The sequence below is a fragment of the Mustela nivalis genome (assembly GCF_964662115.1).
Source record: "Mustela nivalis genome assembly, chromosome: 12".
NCBI lineage: Eukaryota > Metazoa > Chordata > Mammalia > Carnivora > Mustelidae > Mustela > Mustela nivalis.
Genome location: NC_139031.1, coordinates 33,363,701 through 33,387,948, shown reverse-complemented (window position 1 = coordinate 33,387,948; position 24,248 = coordinate 33,363,701). Strand labels below are relative to the sequence as shown.

The 24,248-nt window shown below is 35.0% G+C and overlaps 1 pseudogene across 1 annotated transcript in view; it reads right to left on the bottom strand.

Moving 5' to 3' along the window:
• Window positions 1–367: 367 nt before the first annotated feature.
• The window catches only part of LOC309844977 (hsc70-interacting protein pseudogene), a 107,447-nt pseudogene continuing 83,566 nt past the window's right edge, over window positions 368–24,248 (bottom strand). The window contains exon 2 of the transcript XR_014316542.1: window positions 368–1,416. The product of XR_014316542.1 is annotated as a hsc70-interacting protein pseudogene (transcript). The remainder of the gene's footprint in view (window positions 1,417–24,248) is intronic.

Sequence of the window (24,248 nt, the reverse complement as noted above, 5' to 3'; positions counted from 1 at the left end):
TTCACTCGTTATAACGGAGCAATGAACCTTCCACACTGAAATATATTCCTTGCCCAATTAATCCAAAGGAAAAAAACTGAAATGATTAGAAAAATGTAAAGACTAACACACCCTTTTAATATGTTTTTAAATATTTTTAAGGTTTAAAAAGTGTTTAAAGTTTGTAGTTCCTAGTAGGAAAACATTATCTGAATGAGTACCCCAATGGCAAACCATTGTAGAATGTTTCAGTTGCATGGGGAGCAGAGGGGTAGGGATTCTCTTCACAGCACCCCAGCTTTCTTCATGAGAAGGTCAGAGGTACACTGGTTTGTATTATTGCAACATCCATTAAGTGATCGAAGTTGCTTTTCCTTCAGCAAGGGCTTTATTGGTCAGAAGGGCATAATGCTTGACCTCCAAATTTGGCTGACAATTTACTGATGAGATTCATAACCTTTGGGTTGCTCTGATATTTTGACATATTCGCTGGGTTCTGGGCCACATCCTGGAAGACCGCCATAACTTCTGGATCCTGCATGGCTGCAAGAACTTCCGGATCATGAAGAATTTCATTGAGCCCAGGCATTCCTGCCATTCCAGGCATTCCTGCCATTCCAGGCATCCCCCCTGCCATTCCAGGCATTCCTCCAGGAAAATTACCAGGCATTCCCCCAGGAAAGCCACCTGGGAAAGAGCCATACTGAGCTCCTGATTGTCCTCTGGCTTCTTCCTCCCTCTGGGCTCTCTCATGTTCTTCCCGAGCCTTTTTAACCCTTTCTATTCTTTCTTTGATCTCTCGCTCTTCACGTTTTCGCTCACATTTTCTCCGATGTTCAGCAATTTTCTGGGCCCTTGGTTGAACTTCTTTCAGCATTGCACTAGAATCTTCATCATAATCCAGTTTATAAGCAAGGGCAAGATCATGTGCTGCTTCTTCCCAATGGCCCAGAAGTCTCTGTGCTTTCCCGCGCCACTTATAAGGATGAACTGAATCAGGATTTATTTCAATAGCTCTGTCACAGTCTCTAATGGCAGCATTTGGCTTCTGTAATTTGATGAAGACACTGGCTCTCTTGGCATACAGAATGGCCAAACGAGGATTTAGTTTGATGGCATCTGTGGACAAGTCAATGGCTTTCTGTAGTTCACCATCATTTAGGGCATCAATGGCAGCCACTTTTTTATCATTTGCTTGATCCATCATTTCCTCAGTATCTCTACATTTTCATCTTCCATTTCTTGAGGGGCATCGGTATCTGGTTCAATCACACCTTCATTGTCAATTTCTAGATCACTCTCCTCACTTGATGGTTCACCTGTCTTTATGTTTTTCTCCGCCTTCTTACTATCTGGTTTTTCTTCCTTGATACTGTCTTCTGATTTAGTTTTATGAGTGGCAGGTGGTATTTTACCCCCCATGCTCTCCACCCACTCCTGCAGGAAACGCGTTTCCTCGGTGTGCAGAACGCTTGGATCCTGCTTACATATTTTCATGAAAGCCTGAAGCTCGCTTACTCTGCGGGGGTCCATGGTCTAGAGGCAGTGGCAGACGGCAGGAGTGGCTGAGGTTGCGACCCAATTCCAGTTATGGGTACTAGCTCTGGGTGTCCACTTGTTCTGGTGCCATCCGCTGAAGAGACTGTTCTCTGTTCGTTATTTTGCTTCTTTGTCAATGATCAGTTGACTCTAGTTGTGTAGTTCTATTTTTAGATTTTCTATTCTGTTCACCTAAACTTTGTGTCTATTGTTAATACCATTCTGTCTTGATTATGTACTTTTACAGTAAGTCTTAAAATTACAAGTGTTCTCCAACTTAGTTCTTCAGTATCTTGTTAGTTATTCTAAATCTTTGTCTTTTTACATAAACTTTAAAATCTGTTTTTCAATATCCACAAAATACCTACTGAGATTTTGATTGAGATTGTACTGAATCTATAGATCAAATTGGGAAGAGGTGACATCTTAACACTACTGAGTGCTCTTACACGTAAATTTGGAATATCCATACATGCACATACCTTTGATTTTTTTCATCAGTACTTTGTAGTTTTCTGCATATATGTTTGTGCATACTTTATTAGATTTTTACCCAAGCATTTCATTTTGGGGGTACTATTGTAGAGGGTAATTTTTTTTTAGTTCTAAATTTTGATTGTTCTTCACAGGTATTTTCACATATGAACTTTGTATCCTGAGACCTAGTTATACTCAGTTATTAGTTCTAGGAATTTTTGTTGTTGATTTTGAGGTTTCCACCATAGACAATCCTACCATCTGTGAATATAGTCTGATTTCTTCTTTTTTTCAATTTGTAAACTTTTATCCCCTTTTCTTGTCTTATTGCACTGACTAGGACTTCCACTATAATTTTGGATAGTGCTAGTGAGTAAGAACATAACTGCCTTGCTCCTGAGCTTAAAGGAAACTTTTCTGGCTTCTCACTATAGACATGTTGTTTGCTGTAGGTTATTTATAGATGTTCTTTATCAAAGTGAGGATGTTCCTTTGTATTCCTTGTTGGCTGAAAGTTTTTGTCTTGAATGATATTGTGTTTTGTCAAGTGTTTCTTCTGTGCCAACTGATGTGATCATATGGGTTTTCTACTTTACAACTCTGGTGAATATATGATTCATTTTCTAATGTTGTATACCCAGAAAAAAAAATACCACTTGATCATGATATAAAATTCTTTTTTTTTTTTTTTAAAGATTTTATTTATTTATTTGACAGACAGATCACAAGTAGGCAGAGAGGCAGGCAGAGAGAGAGGAGGAAGCAGGCTCCCTACTGAGAGAGAGCCTGATGCGGGGCTCGATCCCAGGACCCTGAGATCATGACCTAAGCTGAAGGCAGAGGCTTTAACCCACTGAGCCACCCAGGTGCCCTATAAAATTCTTTTGATTGTATTTTGTTTCTGAAGCATTGTGCTTAAGATAATTTTTTAAAATATAAATTAGTTGTTGAATGTAAGACAGAGGCCTATGTCAGTGGGTCTCTGCTAAGCTGGGAGAGGTGACACTTATGAAGCAATGGTGTTTGCCACAGCTCTCAAAGAGCTAACAGAGTGCCACAACATTCTATGAAAACCTCACTGCTTTCTTTGGAAACGGGGACCTCAGGTGACTATCAAATTAAACGACCTGATGTTTCAGAGAAATTTAAAAATACTTTACCTCATTGTTATATATGGCAATACCTTCTCAAAATTGTTTCCAGGATAAGGGGGAGAATGTTCCAGAAAAACATCCCCCAAATTTTAAGGATCCATATATAGCCTTCCCACAAAAATGATATAGAGAAAATAAAGCCAGTGGTGGTTATAATAGAGAATGTCTAGTACTCTTATACTTTTCATAGGTAGTAGGAATAATCAAGAAATAAAGTTAGATGCGCTGCCTCCTGAGTCAGGCAGTGACCCAGCTTTTTGGTTAAGCAGATATAGACATTCCCTCTTGTACTTTTCTATGACCAGAAATGCCTGCTAGGCAGGGAAGAATTTGAATTGATATCCACTGTCCTGTCTATGCACAAAAGTCTGCAGAAAAATGGAAGATTCCCCAACCAATCTCCCTGACAGAAAAATTTTAGCCCTAGGCTATAAAAACCTTGTAATTTATAAAACTGCACCAGTTATTCTTGTGATTTTTATGTATCTATATCCAGATAGACGATAGCTGTGGGTAGATTCACCACCCACTATGTGATGATTTTAGGTGAATAAACATACCACCTAGGCTATGCTTAAATATGTAGAGAGGGGCCATATCTATAGGAACAGCACTTTTACTGCTTATTGGTGGTTACAACAGAAGACATATTGTATTATCTGTATACCACTTTGTATAAGAAGGCTGACATATAGGAAAATAGTGATAATGCGTTCAATTGTAAAGCTCACATTAAAACTTTGCCAGGTTCACTCACACTAAAAGCCAAGTTTTTACACAAAATATGAAAAAGACATCACTCATATAAGATGCCTCTATTTTGATATTATGCCCTCAGCCTCAGACATGTCAGAATCTCAGTAACTTTATAACTCAGGCATTATTTTATAGTTATTGACTTCACAACCAAAGTTCTTAAAATATACTGAGTGCATTATATGTACATTAATTATTTTTAACACAAAGATAGATGCAAATTAAGATATTTAATATTCAGGAGTTGAAAAATATTCAAATTCACAATCACTGATTTACTTTTGGTATTGCTATAAAATAACATTTCTTGCCTGAGTTCTTATGTAATTTGGTTTTAAAGAAGCTTCTTGGGGCGCCTGAGTGGCTCAGTGGGTTGAGCCACTGCCTTCCGCTCAGGTCATGATCTCAGGGTCCTGGGATCGAGTCCCGCGTCGGGCTCTCTGCTCAGTGGGGAGTCTGCTTCCCTCTCTCTCTCTCTGCCTGCATCTCCGTCTACTTGTGATTTCTCTCTGTCAAATAAATAAATAAAATCTTTTTAAAAAAATAAAGAAGCTTCTTATATCCATATTTCATTGGTAATGTATACAGTTAAAGCATTTAGATTGAAATGTAGAAAAATAGATTATAAGGACTGCCATTTAGACATCCAAGTTTTAGTTAAGTTAGTATACCATATAAGAAATACGTGTGTAAGTATGTGAAAGTAGAATGTTTTAAAATATTTTCCTTCCATTTTCTAAACTCACAGATTTTGTACATATACAGTTCCCTGACAGTTTTCTGCCTCAATGTGACCCAGCAGTGGGACTGAAGCATTCTGAGAAGATTCTCTGAATTGGTCAGGTTATGGATTACTAGAAATAAGTGGATGAATACGATATTTTTTAATGTTGACAGTAAATAAAAACCAGTGAATTCAAATATCTCTTAAAATAAGGAACTCTAGAGGATTTGTTATTTATAAATATTCAAATATTGTCCTTATTACCACAGGTAAGAAATATTCCAAATGATACAATATTATGCTTATAATAAAGACAGAAATCTGTTGTTCTACCATTCAGTTCCAAATTTGGTTTCTTTATGCACAGAAGAAATTAAATTTTTTAATTTCTATTTCAGTGTTCCAAACAACCATCTGAATGAAATACACTTGTAAGATTAAGGTAATGTATAATGCTTATTCACAACATAGCTTTTTTTGGAAAGAATGAATAAAAACATGAGGTTCAGTTCAGTATCCTTACTAATCCTGTCCTTATTGTTTATCTTGGATTTTTAAATTAAAATGTGGTTTCTTAAAATATTGCATTAAAATATTTACCTTGATAATGATAAATAACCACCTCCTATATTTTTGCACCCAAGGCAAGGGTCTCACTTGCCTCACCCTGACCCTTGTCCAAGCACTTCTTGAACATTGAGTCTATCTACCAGGTAGTGCATTAGGCTCTTTATAGATTAAAAGTGCCTCTAAATATAAGGCAGTAAAGAAGGAAGGTAGAAGGATTTTTGTTTTTTTTTAAATTTGTTTTATTTGGTATTTAGGTGCAAATTAAGTATATTTTGAAGAATTAGAAGGATTTTAATTCCTTAAAGCACGTATTAGAGTCCTACAAATGACTAAATAGCAAAGGAGAGTGCAACAGTATAGTCTTCAGATTTTAGTGATATTTATATAAACAATAAAAAATAGAGAATATAGAAAATACAACTAACATCTAGTTTAAAAACTCTCAACAAAGTGGTTATAAAGGGAAAGTACCTCAACATAATAAAAGCCATATATGATAAACCCACAGCTAGCATAATACTCAACATTTAAAAACTGAAAGCTTTTCTGCTAAGATTGGGAACAAGACAAGAGTATCCATTCTCAACACTCTTATTCAACATAGTATTGGAAGTCCAAGCCAGACCAATTAGGCAAGAAAAAGAAATAAAATATATCCATATAAGAAAGAATGAAGTAAAATTATCACTATTTGCAAAAACACGATATTAGATATAGAAAAACCTGAAGACTCCATCAAAAAACTGTTTGAGCTAATCAGTAAATTCAGAAAAGTAGCAGGATACAAAAATCAATATGCAAAAATCTGCTCCATCTCTACACACTAACAATGAACTATCAGAGCAATGAAGTAAACAATCCCACTTGCAAATTGCATTGAAGAAAACAAAATATTTGGGAATAAATTTAACCAAGAAGGTGAAAGAAAGACATATACTCTGAAAGCAAGACATTGAAGAAAAAATTAGAGAAGACACAAATCAAAGGAAAAATATTCCATGCTCATGGATTAGAAGAATGAGTATTATTAAAATGACCTATTACCCAAAGCAATCTATAGATTCAGTGCAATCCCTATAAAAATTCCAATGGCATTTTTCACAGAAATAGAACAAATAATACTAAAATTTATATGGGATCACAAAGACCCCAGTCAAAGCAATCTTGAGAAAGAAGAACAAAGCTGGAGGTATTACACTTCTTGATTTCAAAGTATATTACAAAGCTGCAGTAATCAAAACAGGATGGTATTGGCATAAAAAGAGATACAGCAATCAATGAACTGAATAGAGAGCCTGATATTAAACCTTCACATAGATGGTCAACTAATTTACCCAAAAAAAAGAGGCAAGAAGAACAGCCTCCTCAATAAATAGTACTGGGAAACCTGAACAGCCACATGCAAAATAATAAAATTGAACTGACATTTTACAGTATACACAAAAATTAACTCAAATGGATGAAAAACTTGAACGTAAGACCGAAAACCATAAAATTCCTAGAAAAAAACACAGATGGCATCCTGGACATCAATCTTGTTGATGATGTTTTGGATTTGACACCAAAATCAAAGGCATCAAAAGAAAAATAAACCAGTAGAACTAAATCAAACTAAAAAGCTCTGTACAGCAAAGGAAACCAACAAAATAAAAAATAAAAAAGGCAACCTACCAAGTGGGAGAGAATATTTGTAAGTCATATATCTGAGAAGGGATTAGTATCTAAAAATGTATGAAAAACTCATATAACTCAAGAGCAAAAAATAAACAATCTGATTAAAAAATGGTCAGAGGAACTGAATATTTCCTTCTTTCCAAAGAAGACACACAGATGGCCAATAGGTCAATTCTAAGATGCTCACTTATCAGGGAAATGTAAATCAAAATCACAATGGGATATCACCTTAGAGCTGGTAAAATGGCTACTATCAAAAAAGACAAGAAATACATGCTGGCTAGGATGTGGAGCAAGGGGAACCTTTTTGCACTGTGGGTGGGAATGTACACTGAAACAAGCCACTATGGAAAACAGTATGGTGGTTGCTCAAAAAATTAAAAATAGAACTACCATATGGCCCAGAAGTTCCATTTCTGGATATTTATACAAACAAAATTAAAACACTAACTTGAAAAGATATCTGGGCTCCTAGAGTATTACTTGTGATAGTTAAGATATGGAAACAACCTAGGTGTCCATTAGTGGATAAATAGGTAAAATAAAAAATATCTCATACACACACACACACACACACACACACACACACACACACACACACACAATTATTAAGCCATAAAAAAGAAGGAAATTTTGCTATTTGCAACATGTATGAATCTTGGGGGCATTATGCTTAGTGAAGTAAGTCAGACAGAAAAACACAAATACCTATGGGTAAAATGGATGAAGGTGATTAAAAGATACAAACTTCCAGTTTTGAAATAAGTAAATCCTGGAGATATAATGTACATCACAGTGACTGTAGTTAATAATACAGTACTGTATATTTGAAAGTTGCTAAGACAGTAGATTTAAAAGTTCTTATCACAAGAAAACACTTTTATAATTATGTGAAGTGACAGATGTTAACCAGACTTATTTTGGTGACCATTTACATCAAATGATTATGTTGTACATCTGAAAATAATAGAGTGATCTATGTCAACCATAGATGAGTAAACAAAGAGTAATTCTATTGGGACTGCTGGAAAGTCAGGGGTGAATTGCATTTGTGATCATATGAATAGATCACATTTCAAATGCAATATCCAAGTCAGGGAATCTTTTTTGCTTTTTAAATACTTCTGCATTCTTAGAAGAACTGGATATTTAATAATCACATTTTTTATCTGATAACAGTAGTAGTATTGGTGACTAAAAATCAGAACAAGAAAAGTAAACTTTTTACTTGACTCTGAGATCCCTAGTGAACAATCCCAAAGAAAGAGTGTAGTATTTATTTCTCTTGCTTAAGCCACTAGAATCCTATGTCATATCTAGATTAATCTCTGTCCTTGTAGGTAATATTATTCAGTGTTGGAAAAATATTTCAACATTAAATCATCAGTCATATAAATATATATTAATTAACTTATCTTTTATTAAACCAAATATAAAATGAACTAAAGAAAACATTTCAATGACCCTATTAAGGCTTCAATTATGTATTTCTTCACTCCAGATATTCAGAGTTTGGTGGACCTTTGGGATTGTCTAGTCCAGTTCTCTCGTTTACCAAGGAAGAAGCTAAGAGAAGCAAGTGACTTAGCTGAGATCACAGAGCTAATTAACTGTGGAACCTAAATTAAAACCCAGGTCCTCTGGGCACAAGTCAGTAAAATCTAGGGCTGAGGTGAACGGAAGGCAGTGTTAAGAATACCTCCAATCCGAAATCACTGAGTGGTTTTTCTTTTTACTTTTTCAATTAAAATTTCAGGTACAATTTACTGACAATAAATGGGACAATCCAATTCAGTGAGTTTAGACAAATGTATATTCCTGGATTCAGAACTGTTCCTTCACTAAAACTAAACAAAACAAAATAAAACAAAATGTCTTATGCCCTCTAAAGTCAATTCTGGTCTACTACTCCTAAGTGCAGGCAATTAGTGATCATTTTTTTTTTTTTTTTTTTGCCATTATAGATTAAATCAGTTCAGTATAAAATTTCACATAACTAGGTTTACCCAGTATAGATCTTTTGTGTCTAGATTCATTAGTTCAGCATATTTTTCGTCAGGTAGAATTCCATTGGATGAATATCCCATCATATGTTTATCCATTTATCTCAGAACTTGAGATATTTCTATCTTTGGGCTTTAAATAAAGCTTCTATGAACCTAGGCATACAAGTTTTGGGTGGAAATAAGTTTTCATTCCTCTGGTGAAAAGAAACTGTGTGGAACTGCTGAGTCATACGAATTTCTGTTTGACTTTATTGAGAAACTACCAAACAGTTCCCTAAGGTACCATTTTACATTCTTGCCAATGATGCAGGAGAGTTCCCATTGCTCCATATCACTGCCAGCTCCTGGCATTGGCCAGACATTTTAATTTTAGTCTTTCTAATGGGTGTGGATATTTGTTTTTTTTTTTTAATCTTTAAAATTGGATTACCAATATACACAAATCATCTCTTGGTATTTTTGCTGAGATCACAGGGAATATGTAGATGATTTGGGGAATAATTAATTTGCACATATTTTAAAAATTTATTCTTAGGGAATAATTAATTTGCACATATTTTAAAAATTTATTCTTAGGGACAAATCTTGGTTTTCATGCTCGTATTTTCATTTTCTAATGGTTCGTGCTGCATACGTAGAAATAGAATTAATTTATATATACGTTCTTGTCGTACATCCTTACTAAACTCCCTATTTTCAGTAGCTTCTATGAAGACTTTTTTACATATGTGATCATGTCTTCTGAGAATGAAGAATGTTTAATTCGTCCTTTACAATCTACTTTTCTCTCATCTTCCTTTTATAAAGGGTTTTTAAAAAAGCCCCGATGCAGGACTTAATCCCAGGACCCCAGGACCATGACCTGAGCCGAAGGCAGACACTTAACTGACTGAGCCACCCAGGGGTCCCTCATTTTCCTTTCTTATGTCACTAAGACCTTCAGTACATTACTGAATGCAAATGCTGGATAGAAATAATCATCCTTCTCTTGTTTAAATACTTGAGAAAAGGTATTTAGTTTATCACAATTAATTCTAATGTTAGCTGTAGTTTTTTTTTTTTAAAGCTGTCCTTCAATATTTGAATATTTGACTATGTTTCTTTTTATTCCTAGTTTGTTGAGAATTTTGTTATAAATGGGTGTTGCATTTTGTTATTTTTTCTCTGAATTGTAGGCAATGATCACATGGATTCCTTTTTTTTTTTTTAATATATGCATTATTATTTATAAGGATTGGAGAGATGATTTGCTTGAAACTTTTGTTGAACTTACGTGTCTATGTTCATGATTATTAATCTGTCACTGTCTTTTCCTATAAGTTCTTTTATCATTTTGGTATCAGAATAATAGAAAATAATAGGACAATTTCCTCTATCTCTATGGCCTGAAACAGTTATGAAAGATTTATATTAGTTATTCTTTAAATTTTTTTTTATAGAATTCACCAGTGAACCTATGTTGGTCTAGAAGTTATATTTTGGAAGGTTTTAATTACAACTTATCATCTTTAATGGATATAAGGCAATTCAGATTTTTTGAAGTAGTGTAATTTCATTTCAGTTTTGATAATTTTTGTCTTTCAAGGGATTTGTTCATTTCTTATAAATTGTTGGCAATATCCCCTATTCATCCTTTAAATATCTGGTATTCAAGTTATTTCGTGATATTGGTAATTGGTGTGTGTTCATTTCCTTTCATATTAACCATTCTAGCTAGATATTTATCAACAGTACTGATTTTTTCTTGTTATTGAAGTATAATTACATACAATATGGTATACATTAGTGATTTGATATTGGTATACATTCTGAAATGATCTTCACAATAAGTCTGCTATGACTTTAAGAAACAAGCTTTAGATTGCATTCTTTTCTGGTTTTTTATTTTTTTCTTTCATTACCTCTGCTCTTTATTGTTTCCTTTCTTTTACTCATTTGGGATATAATTTACTTTTCCTCCCTAGTTGTGATTTTTAGATAAAGACTTAAAACTGATAAAATATATTTTTAATTTGTTTAAACGTTTGTGCTCTTCACAATAAGTCTGCTATGACTTTAAGAAACAAGCTTTAGATTGCATTCTTTTCTGGTTTTTTATTTTTTTCTTTCATTACCTCTGCTCTTTATTGTTTCCTTTCTTTTACTCATTTGGGATATAATTTACTTTTCCTCCCTAGTTGTGATTTTTAGATAAAGACTTAAAACTGATAAAATATATTTTTAATTTGTTTAAACGTTTGTGCTCTTCACAATAAGTCTGCTATGACTTTAAGAAACAAGCTTTAGATTGCATTCTTTTTTGGTTTTTGATTTTTAAAATGTTTGGGTTCTTCCAATAATATACGTTTGAATTTCCATTTGGTACAATTTTCTGTCAGCCTGAAGAAATTCCTCTTAATATGTTTTAGAGCACAACTTTGTTAGGGGTATATTCATTTTGTTTGTATAAAAATGTCTTCATTTTATTAGCATTTTAATGGCTATTTTCATTGTATATAGAACTTTAGTTTCACAAGTTTCTTTTAACACTTTAAAGATGTTACTTACATCATACTTTGCTTTGCATTGCTTCTGATGAGAAGATAGCTCTTAGTTTTTCTTTAGCTGCAAATACTATGTCATTTTCTTTTTTTAAATACTTTTATCTGTATCATTAACTTTCGGCAACTTGGTTTTCTTAATGTTCATCTATATTGGGAATCAGTGGAGTTTTAGGGTCTCTGAAGTTCTAATTTTCATCAAATTTGGAAATTGTTCAACCATTCTTTTGGTTTTCCAAGAGGTTTTTTGTTTTTTTTTTTTTAACAGACTATCTTTTTGAGCAGTTTTATGTGCACAGCAAAAGAGATTTCCCTTATACAACCTGTATCCACTCATGAATAGCTTTTCCAATTACCAACATCTCCCAACAGAGCAGTACATTTGTTACAACTGACGAACCTATACTAATAAACCATTGCTCCCCAATGTCCATAGTTTGTATTAGGGTTTATTCTGAGCATCATACATTCCTTGGGTATGGGCAAATGTATAATGTGTATCCATCATAAGAGTATCATATAAAGTAGGTTCACAGCTTTAAAAATCTACTTCACTCAACCTATTCATCCTTCCTCCCTAAGCCCTGGCAATCACTCATATTTTTATGTCTTCATAGTTTCTGCTATTTCCAGAATGTCATATAGGTAGAATCATATAGCTGATTACTTTCTCAGATTGACTTTTTGGAATTAACAGTATGCACTTAAGGATCCTTCATGGTTTTTCATGGCTTAGTAGCTTATTTCTTCTTAGCACTAAATAATATTCCATGATCTCAGTGTACTACAGTTTATCCATCACCTACCAAGGGACATCCTGATTGCTTCTAAGTTGTGGCGATTAAGAATAAAGCTGCTATTAACACCTGTGTGCAGGTTTTTGTGTGAACATAATTTTCAAGCCCTTTAGGCAACTATCAAGGAGCACAATAGAAGGATCATAAGAATGTGTTTTATAAAAAATTTCCAGATGTCTGCCAAAGTAGCTATATTATTTGCATTCCCACCAGAAATGAATCAGAGTTCCTGTTGTTCCACACCTTTGTCAGCACTTGTGTTGTTACTGTTTCAGATTTTGGCCATTCTAATGGGTGTGTAGTAGAATTTCAATTCATTTATTTACTTTTAAGATTTATTTATTTATTTAGAAAGCAAGCAGGGAGGGGGTTGTTGGGAGGGGCAGAGGGAGAGGGAAAAGGAATCTTAAGCAGGCTCCACACCTAGCATGGAGCCCAACGTGGGACTCAATCTCCCAATTCTGAGATCATGACCTGAGCTGAAATCAAGAGTCAGATGCTTAACCTACTGAGCCACCCAGGTACCACAATATTTTTTTATAATTTGCAATTTTCTGAGGACATATGACATGAAACAGTATTTGTGGGGTCTTTCTCTCATTTTTAAATCAAGTTGTTTTCTTATTCTTGAGTTTTAAGAGTTCTTTGTATATTTTAGGTAACAGTCCTCTATCAGATGTGTCTTTTGAATATATATTCTCCCTCTCTGTGGCTTGTCTTAGTCTTTTGACATTGCCATTCATGGAGTGGAAGTTTTTTTTCATTTTAATGAAGTCCAGCTTATCAATTATGTCTTTCATAGGACATGACTTTGGTGTTGTATCTAAAAGGCATTACCAAACCCAAGGTTTTCTCTCATGTTATCTACTAGAAGTTTTATAGTTTTTATTTTATATTTAGGTGTGTAATTCATTTTGAGTAATTCTTGTGGAGGATATAAGGTCTCTCTCTGGATTCTTTTTTTTTTTTTTTTTTTGCTTGTGGATGTCCAGGTGTTCCAGCATCATCTGTTAAAGGCAATCTTTGCACAGCATTTTTCTCCTTGTTCTTTTATCAAGTAGTTTTGAATTAAATACTATACATTGTGGATGCCATGCTGTTGAATACCTGCATTTTGCTGAATATTGTTTTGGCAAGCATTTAAGTTACTTGCATATCAGCTTGGTCATTTCAGTGTTTAAGCTTTATAAAATGGGTCTCAAGAGAACTTTACTCTAGGGTTTACCACTAAACCATCTTTTTATGGGCACTTCATTAAATGCTATGAGTGTTGGAGAACATCTTCATATTGCCTGATAAGAACATGAATAGTTCCAGTCTGTATTCTGGAAATTACGTGGCTTTAGCACACCCAGTTCTTCTCTCCCCCTGCCTGGTCGTGCGTACGCTTTGCACATGTGAATACTTTAGTATTTGGATGAAGACTCAAACAGACCCCTCCAGAGATGTGTGGAGCTTCTTTTCTGTTCTTCAGTAATCCCATTCCACAAATCCTAATCACTTCAGACTTTCCAAATTCAAATCTCTGTCCCCTCCACATAGGATGATTGCTTCGTTTGGAAATTTCCTTTTCTACATCCTGATCTAGAAAATGACCCTAAGGAGAAAGAGTATTCAGAGAAAAGACCTCATTTATTTCCCTTCTTTCATAGTTAGTAACAGCCCTGCATAGCCCAATTTCTGATAATAGAGTTTAAAATTTATTTTTTCATTATTTATGGCAGGAGAACATCTGACTCCAGATACATCAAAGCTAGAAAAGATATTTTAAGACAACAATTTTTGCAGTTTTATTTCAAAAATTTGTTTTTTTTTAAGAATTTCCAATTCTTATAATTAAAGTGAGAATAAGGCTGTCTTTAGATTAGCAAAAAGAATAGCCAATGCTACTGTAATATTGTTGTATGATGACAGATGGTAGCTATACTTGTAGTAAGCACAGCATAACATATAGAGATGTGGAAATCACTACATGTACACCTTAAATTAACATAATACTGTGTGTCAATTATTCAATTAAAAAAATTAAAAGAAAAGCAAAATGGATTCACAGAAAGCTGGCTTAGGTTTCTTATTCAAAAGACGAGTTTCAAAGGAGCTAAGATTTATTTAGTGAACTTTCATTATCTAATGTGAAAAACAAAGTCTGTAATTCTCATAAAATTTTTAAAAACTTGTTCAAATAAGTCAATGATTTAAAGGAAAATAAGCAAACACACACACACACAAATTTTTTCTTTTAAAATTGTCAGATTGTTCTTCTTTTCCAAGCCCCAGCTATTTGTTAGGTAAAACTGAATGCCAACACCTTTTAAAACATGATATTTTAAGCTGAAAAGTTAAGCTGTGGGAGTTTGGGAAAACTTACTTTAGAAATATAATTGCTTTCAAAAACATTTTCTAGGACTTGAATGTCACAAAAGGAATTAAAGATGAGGGAAAAAAGACTACAATCCTGAAAACATTTGGGGAAGAATTTTTTTTCTAGTTTCATGATATTACATATCTTTTCATCTATTTTTTAGGTCTTGGCATGATTTTTCTTTTGTTTTTGAACTATCATTAGCTAACTAAGAACCAGGGTGTGGTTGTGTGTGGTGTGTGTGTGTGTGTGTGTGTGTGTGCATGCGTGCACGCACGTTTTGGCTATTGGTATTAAAAACAAAAGAAAAAACTTGAACTGTTCAGTGACTGTTTCATTGATTCTATGCCTGTCCTTTAGCACACGCTGGAATGGCAGGTAAGTCCAGCCTGTTAAATGCTGATATGGTGTCAGGGGATTCTTGATCCGATTTTTCACTAGAACACAGTCTCTCATCTTAGCCTGACATTCTACTCCACTCGCCACTGTCAATGTCAGAGGAAGTGTCATTATTTGAACAATAGCATCTTCCAGAAGAAAAGACACAGTGTTTACTTTTAAGAATGTCAGTCGTACATTTAGAAGCATTTTCTGGGGTGTGTAGAAATGTATCTCACTGGACTAAAAGCAAAACTCCTTGTCCATGCTGAGAATCACTGACTCAAGACTGGAAGGGACTTTAAGAAACCAACTAGTACAGCCTCCTGCCTTCAGCTAAAAGAGAAGAGACTTTTCTGCTAGATTTTTAAAGATCTCCATGAAACACATTCTATGATTACTTTATTGCTTGGGGATTCAACAAACTTCTGGTTTGCTTTCTTGCAATCGGGTTTACATCAGAAGAATATTTGTTGGCAACTATATATCTCAACTGCTTTTATCTCTAAGCAGCAAAATTATATGCATAAATCATATTCTTACATCAGGTAAGTAAGAATGCACCTTGTGCCCAGAATATTCCTGCTACAGAGTAATAAGGAGCCCTCACAGCCAGTGATGGACATATCTCCTTGAGAATATCTTCCACTGATCCAGACTTGATATGTACTTCTCTCTTCTGATGACACATGTGTGCCATAGAACATATGGTCAACCTCACCTCTCTATGTTCCCAGAGGAAAAGTAATGAGGTCCTTTGCAGACAGGACAAGATGCATACACGCAGACCATCTCCAGGTTTAGGGATTGCATAATGAGGTTCACTAGTCACAGAGGACTGACACTCACTACCAACGGTCACTAAACTTACCTTGCTTTGTCTCTTCTCTAGCAGAGTAAATGTTGCTCCATTCAGTTTTGTGTGAGTTGCCTTTCTTGGCAACACCAACACCTGAAAACCATGGAATGAGTTCACATTCTGGGACTATAGCTCCTGCTAGCAGACACCTCAAAGGTATCTGCTGTCTTCCAAGCAGTGAGACTCCTCCCCAGAGGTGGTAACAGATGTCATATAACATTTTTTCTTTTCCCTTTTTTAACTGTTGTTTGAGAGATACAATGTTTTTTATAAAAATACATTTTTTAACTGTGGGATCAGTTTAAGCAACTGATTTTGGCGAAATCAGTCTTACAGCAAGGCTAAGAATTGTCACGAATATTCTAGGCCAATTTGAGTGGCATTGAGGTGTCTTTTTTCTCCTTGAGAATCCTTGGTTATTGGGTCAATATTCAAAAAATAAATTGTGTGTTGGTTTTGACATAGTTCTGGAATACTGTACTATGTCCCAGTATAATATTTTATTATTGGTGAGTCTTTCTATTAAAACAAATGTATGTAAAATTAAATGAAAATAAATATACATAAGTACTTTAAATTGTTAAATAACATGATAAATGACATTTGCAACTAATGACATTTATTCAAAAATAATTTTTTTTTAGAAAGCAAACTTTCTTTTATTCTGCTCTAGTACAAGTTTAGCTATCAAGTCCTTAAATTTCTGCTATTATGAGATTATGTAAGCCAAGAAAATTTTTGGATAAGAATATTAGTGAAAACTTTCACATATATAAGTAATGGTTTGGCAGGAAAATGTATACAATTGTTTAGATTTAGATATTTTTCCATCTGTTTTTTTCTGAGAAGTGGTGAAGTTTGATTTTAAAATAAAAACCATATAATTTAGATTTTGTGACTTGGGGAATTTTCATTAATATTTGGATTCTTTCGGTTCATGTGTTTATCTTGAAGTAGATTTTCTATCTAAATCAACTTTTAAATTGAGGAACTATCTCAAAAAAATGAAATAGTAATGATATTTGCTATGCTGAGAAATAAAGGAAATATTTTATAAATATGTTTGCAAATGCAGCTAGTGTAATTAAAAAAGATAATCATTTATGCAATTTTTTATTTCATTTCAAATTCTGATGGAAATCTCATTAAGTCCTTCTTCATATCATGACAGGAAGAAGTGAGCATAATTCTGACAATATCTGTATTTTTATCTGCACAATGAAAAATAACCACCTGGATCTTTTTTTCCCTTCTTTTGCATGAAACAATGGTATTCAGTTCTTTCTGGATCATGACAAATATTCTTTGTTGACTGAGGACTAACTTCACTAAGTTTGACTCCTTATAACAACTGTGGGAAAACATAAATTAATCACATAGTTACAACTTTTGTGGGCATGGTGAAACACAAGAGCCACATCCTAAGAAACTAAGACTATGTTGGCATCACAGACTTCAGCAGGACGGTTACCATCCTTAAAAAACTGGGTAAGAATGAGGTAAAAACAGAGACAGAAATCAAGTTCCTATATTAGCTTTAGTGTCTTCCCCCAGATTTTTAAAAAGTATATTCTTCATTTACAAAGAGTCCATTCATGGCATATCAACCCCAAGCATAAATTAATATCAGTCTGAATGAAGGTCATGTTCATGTCCATAAATGTTTCAGTAGTTTGACTGAAAAACAGTCAAATCAGTCCAAACACAATGCCAATCAAAAATACTCAGTCAAAATAAACGTTGTCAACTATATTTTTTAATGTAAAACTACTACTTGACTATTTTTATTTTTGACTGATAACTTCTTGTGGGTTTTTAAAAAATTCTTTTAAAATCAGTTTTTAGAGGAGTACTTTACATACAATGATATTTATTCACCAATTCTAAGTGTATATAATTCATTCTGTGCCTAGTGATTAAACTTTACTAAATTCTTTACAAAAAAACTATTTCCATGATCCTTCCATTCCCCTTCCATTCATTCTTTTGCAATCAGTCCTCTATCCGGTGCCCATCCCTGGCCATCACTGATCTGTTTTCTTTACTCTGTTTGCATCTTCTTGTATTTAATACAAATGGAATCATGCAGTATGTAGTCTCTTATTTCTGGCTCCTTCATGTAGCTCAATTCTTTTCAGACTCATCCATATGGTTTAAACAAATGTTATAAAACCCACAATGCATTGATATTTTTTTGCTTTAAATAATCATCTTTGAACAAAATTATAAATGATAAAATGGTTTATTTGGTCATTATTTACCATTTCTGGTACTCTTCATCTTTGCAGAAATTGAAATTTCCCTCTAGGACCACATTCTTCCTCTCTGAAGAATTGCCAGAACTTTCTTATAACACACATCTGTATGTGCTTAATTCTTTCCTGGCCTGAAAAAGTTCTTATTTTTGCCTTCATTTTTGAATGATATTTTTCTGGCTTAAGAATTCTTAATTGACAGCTTGTTTTTTTTTCCCATTGAATCTTTAAAATGTCTGTTCATTGTCTCCTGTATTACATAGTTCCAGGCAAAAAGTCAGCTGTAATTTTAAATTTTTTTTCCTCTCAACACAGGCCATCTTTTTTCTCTGGTTGTTTTTAAGATTTTTCACCAACCATTGGTTTTAGCAATTTGATTTTAATGCATTTTATCATGGTTTCATTCATGCTTATTCTGCTTGGTATTTGTTGTGTTTTTTGATCTGTTAATTTAGTTTTCGTCAATTTAGAAAATATTTACCCTTTATTTTTTTCAGATATCTTTCTACCTACACTGCTTTCTCCTTGTGGAACTCTAACTACAATATGATGCTTGATGTTGTTCTGCAGAACACTGGTGCTCTGTTCATTTTTTCCAGAAATTCTATCTCTCATTTGGAATGATTTATATTATAATGTCGGCAAATTCATTCATTTTCTCTTCTTCAGCATTTCATATACTGCTAGTGCCATCCAGTGTGTTTTTCATTTCAAATATTGCACTTAAAAAAAAAAAAACCTCAAGATGTTCGTTTGTCTTCTTCATAGATTTCATTTTTCTCATCGTGCAGATTTTCCTCTAGTGAGCTGAACAGAGTATGTTCATTGTAGCTCCTTCAACATCTTTTTTGGGTTTTTTTTTGCACTTTCCACTCTCCCTCTTATAATCTATACTAGTTTTCATTGATTGATCTTTTTCACCTGGTTATGATCATATTTTCCTGCCTCTTTGCATACCCAGTAATTTGTGGAGTTTTGTTTTTATTAGACAGAGTGAATTTTATCCTGTTACATGCCCTTAAATAGAACTGGATTTTGTTCTGGCATGGAATTAAATTCTTTGGAAGCAGGTGGATGCTTTAAGTTTGGCATTTAAGTTTTATTAGGATAGGTCCAGCACTGTCTGTAGTCTTGGGCTAATTCATCTGTATACTAAGGAGATATCCTTCTGAGGATTTTAGCTGATAATCTGTATCACACAATGCCTTTCCAGTCAGGTTGGTAGGAATCTGAACTACTCCCAACACGGTGGGAGTTCTTTTCCAAGTTCCTTTCTATTGGTTCTCTCTGCAACCTCAAATAGTTTCTCTGACATATTTGTAGTGCAGCATGAAGACAAAATCTATAGATATGTGTCAAATCCAGAGTCCTCTTTCTGGGTATCCTCTTCCTCTATAGTAGTCACCTCTGGAAATTTTAGCTGTTTTGTCTTCCCAGATCTTCAAACTCTGATTTCTCAATACCGTGACACATCTGGAAACTCTTTAGGGTTCTTCTTGCTGAGAGGCTGCCTGGAAACTGTCTCAGTGAATGGAGGGCTCACCTTATTTTTTTCCTTCATTCAAGGATCACATTCATGAATTGCCTATTGTTCAAAGTTCGAAAAACATTCTTGGGACGCCTGGGTGGCTCAGTTGGTTAAGCCACTGCCTTCGGCTCAGGTCATGATCCCAGGGTCCTGGGATCAAGTCCCACATCGGGCTCCTTGCTCAGTGGGGAGCCTGCTTCTCTCTCTGCCTCTGCCTGCCTCTCTGCCTGCTTGTGTTTTCCCACTCTCTCTCTCTCTCTAACAAATAAATAAATAAAATCTTAAAAAAAAAAAACATTCTTACTCATTTTGTCTAATCCTCAGGTTGCATAATGCAGGAAGATAAATTTGGTCAGTGGAAATGCTGATATGTATATATGTATGTATGTATGTATGTATTATTTTTTACCAATAATGTATTAGGAATCCCAGCATTGACCTGCAGGTACTATCATCCTTCAGACATTTATCTGGAATCTGACCCTCTCCTCACCAACCTCACAACTACTTTCTTAATTCAGGCCACTGTCTTATTTGTATCTTTCCAAGCTTCCTAAATGTTCTCATCACTTCCCTTCTTCATGCTCCACAGTCATGTCTTTCACATTGCTATCAGCTGCATCTTACTAAAATGTAAATCAGATTGTATCACGCTCTGCATTTTCAACTCTCCAATTTATTTCCCATACACTCTGAACAAAATGAAATGTTCTTATCTTGGCTTACTGGACCACATATGCTTTTATCTTCATGGCTAGATCTTCAGCCAAAATCCCTATCATGATGTTTTTTGCTTATTCTGTATGCTGTAACTGTACAAATCTCCCTGCTGTTCACTGAACAAAGCAAGGTCACTTCCATCTCAGGGCCTTTGCACTTGCTATTCCCTCAGGTTTGACTGTTCTTTTTTAAGATAATCACATAGAATGTCCCCACACTTCATCAAATGTCTGCTCAAGTGTCACTTACTCAGAGAGGTTATTTCTGAGAACTCTGTCTGAAGTAGGACTACCTCCATTATCTGCATCCACTTACCCTGCTTTATTTTCTTCTTTGTAGCACTGCTCACTGTTTGACATTACATTATGGATCTATTTTTCTAATTTTTACATTTTTCCACTAGAATATAAGTTTAATATGAATGAAGATTTTATTTTCTCATCCATAAAATTGTTTTGATGAAGGACCAATAATTATATAATGAGTCTGAAAGAAAATTATTCCTGAATGTTTAAAAATTAAATAGTGTTATAGAAAAATCAAATACAATATCACAGAAAATTTTCTTCAGGCCCTATAGAGAATGGCTTCCCCAGACAGGAAGGTGAGTGGAAGCTTCTACCGGTTTCCAGATTCCCAATGAGCTTCTGTCAGTTTTGGAAGAATTACTTGTTTGGAGTACACATTATAAACCACTAGTGCCTTCAGCTTATTTTTTTCTATGGATCTGTGAGAATTTAAATGATATAACATGGTGAAATAGTGTTTTGCATTTTTGAAACTGTAGTTCCTTAATTTTATTTTACAACAAATACCCCTTTTTAAAGACATATCATTTTGTAGAAGCTTATTCAGCTCAAGTGTGCTTGCTTGCCTTTTCTCTCCACGCTTCTCTCGTCTCTCTTCACAATAGCCTTTTTTGAAATCTTGAGATATAAGGAGATAATGGGCTTGAAAAAAAATTAATGTTTTTATTCATAATCTAGATCACTATTCAGAGGTTTTCCTGTGGGGCACAGTGGCCTATGCCAACCACCTCTCCAGCCCCAAGTTAATGAAGGGAAATGTTCTCTCAATGTTCACTCTACTTTCATTTAAGAGCTTTAAATATTTCTCCCAAACATATAAACACATTTTTATAGTATATTTCTGAAATCTATTCTCTGAAATATTCATTAACAGACTTCCTGAAATATTCTCAAGTAATCCTGAGGTCTTCTAAAACCAATCACTAAAATGTCTAGCCTCTTAGCAATAATAGCAGTAGCAGCAAACACTGGCTTAAATATAGAATTCAACAGTATGTTGAATCTCTGACAGAAATAGAGAAAGGAATACCAAGCAAAAATGTTTCTCATTTTCACTGTTGCCTCAATAATCATTAAGTGTGATTATAAATAACCACAGTGTTGGCTGCATTCTCCAAGCTCTGGAGATCTGGAAATACTGTCCCTACTTCCACTCTTAGAGCTACACAGTTCATGTCCTTCCAAAGAGTTTCTTGGAATGACCCAGATCTTACTTCCCATGCCCTTTTCTGGCCACGGCTCTCTGCACGCAAGGGTGCTGGCTAGATTTTACCTCAGAGGAAACAAAGAAATTGCTCCTCAGCCTCTTCTTCATTTCCTATGAGAAATCCAATGACAGACAGTATTTCATGGTTCTAGTAGCTTTACTGAAGTGCTAAGAAGTTATTAGAGTCGCTGTATTAAAAACGTTGCCTTCCAGACCCCACACTCCTGTATGTGAGCCCTCAGACAGAGCAACTGGTGAGTGAGAAGTCCACCCTTCTCCTTCCTATTCTCAGAGAAAGCACCCTCTCTAGGCTCTACTGACCACTCGAGCACAACCTAAAATTCCAAAATTGTTTCTCCTTATTGTTGCGCATAACTGGAGACTTCCATTACTTGCGTACTTGATAATTTTCCCAGTAGAATAAGAGATACAAAATAATGCTAAGTTTTTGCTCACTACTGAAAATATACACCACAAACATCCTTTCCTCATCACCATCATCCTACAACTTTCTAATGCTACTTGCACATGACCAGCAAGTTTTTCTTGGCTGTGTCTATTTTCTATTTATTGGCCAGTTCAGTCCAAAGCAGTCATGCATTCCCCTCTCTATGTGGTAATTTTCTGTGGGAGGTCAGGTAGTTTATTCATTGGAAAGAAAAAGTACTCTGAGAATACCATTCGTGTGCTCAGTTCTCTCTTGCTTACTGTTAGTAATTTAGAAAATTAGTAGCTGAAGACTGGGAGCCATAGCATGCAGACATAGTTTCACTCCTTCTGGAGTGTTCTTTCCTTCTCTCATGTGCCTGGAAAGATGGTATATACTCTTTACTATTCCGTTAATGGGTAAATATTTCTATAAATGGCTTTATGATACTTAGAAGTACAACTGGCTTCTTTATGTTCTTTTGGTTTAACATCTCTCTCCTCATCCAAGAGACAGCTCCTTGAGAACCAGGATTGTATCTTTAATTATACAGACTCAGAATCTCATACGATAGTCTCAGTCAATATTCAGGCAGTGGCTGAAGGAGTAACAACAGTATTCAACACATCATACAGACTAATTGAGGGCTACATATGAAAATGAAGGTGAATGCTGCATGTACTTGAAGAAAGTTTCATTAGAAAAGACTCTAGAATTGAGCATTAAAGACTACATTAAGATGGAGGAAACTTCCAGGGCATTCTGGGAAAATAAATATACATGGATGCATAGGTAGAAATTGGAGTATCATGTGGGATATTAAGGAGATGGAATCAATTTGGTCAAAGACCTATTTTGGATAGTTTCAACAGATTCAGACATTTAGATGAGATAAATTATCCAGATCCCTAAGTCGGTAGCAAAAATATTTGGACTTAATGTTGTAGGCAATAAAGAACTGGTAATATTATGATTCAATTCTTGCATCCCTGTCCTTTTCTCAGCCAGGAGTAGGACTATCTAGAAAAACCTAACTTTATTCTTTATTTTGACTTTAACTAGTAGCAGAAATGGCTACAATCACCAGATGATAAAGAATTGGGAACATTGCTCATTCAAGTCTGCTCACTAGTGCTTTTCTTGCAGTTAGAATCTGAATGCCTGGTCTCTGGACCTGTCTGCCTGACCTGATTCCATCCATCCCCTGCCTCTTCTGCTCTTGTCTACATAGACTCCTAGCCCAGAAGAATAGGGGCTTGAAGTCCAATGGGAAAGCCATAAAAGTACTCCAAATGAGATAGAGAAAGCTTAGATTATATTCCTGTTACTGGGAGGAAATAATAGCTGGCTAAGAGAACAGACAAGACTTAATGATATCACTTAGGACATTTGTGAAAAGAAAACTGATGGTGTAACTGGTAGAGACAGTAGAGTGAGGACCAGTTTGAAGTGGGTAGGAGAGAATGACGAGTTAGAGTTTGCAGATGTTCAGTTAATGGTGACTCCAAGAGGAGCTCAGTATAACACAATCAATTGAAATAGAAATTTCTCAAGAGAGAAAACAAGTGCAGAAGAGAGACTTAAAGTCCAGGAGGGAGGACATATACTTCTATAGAGATGATGACAAGGTTATGAGAAAAGATGAGCATTCTGTGAGAGAATGTAGTCGCAGGAAAACAGGGAACCCATTTTGGTATTTTTAAAAAACACTTTATTTACTTATTTGCGAGAGAGAGAGGGAGTATGGGAGAGAGTGAGACCAGGAGAGAGTGAGACCAGGAGAGAGAGAGAGAGACCGGGAGAGAGAGAGAGGGCGAGAGAGAGAGCAAGAGAGACAGGGGGCGAGAGAGAGAGAGACAGACAGAGGGCAAGAGAGAGAGAAAGAGAGAGAGGGCGAGGGAGAGACAAAGAGAGCGAGAGAGAGAGAGAGAGAGGGATAGAGAGACAGAGGGTGAGAGAGAGAGCAAGAGAGAGAGAGACAGAGGGTG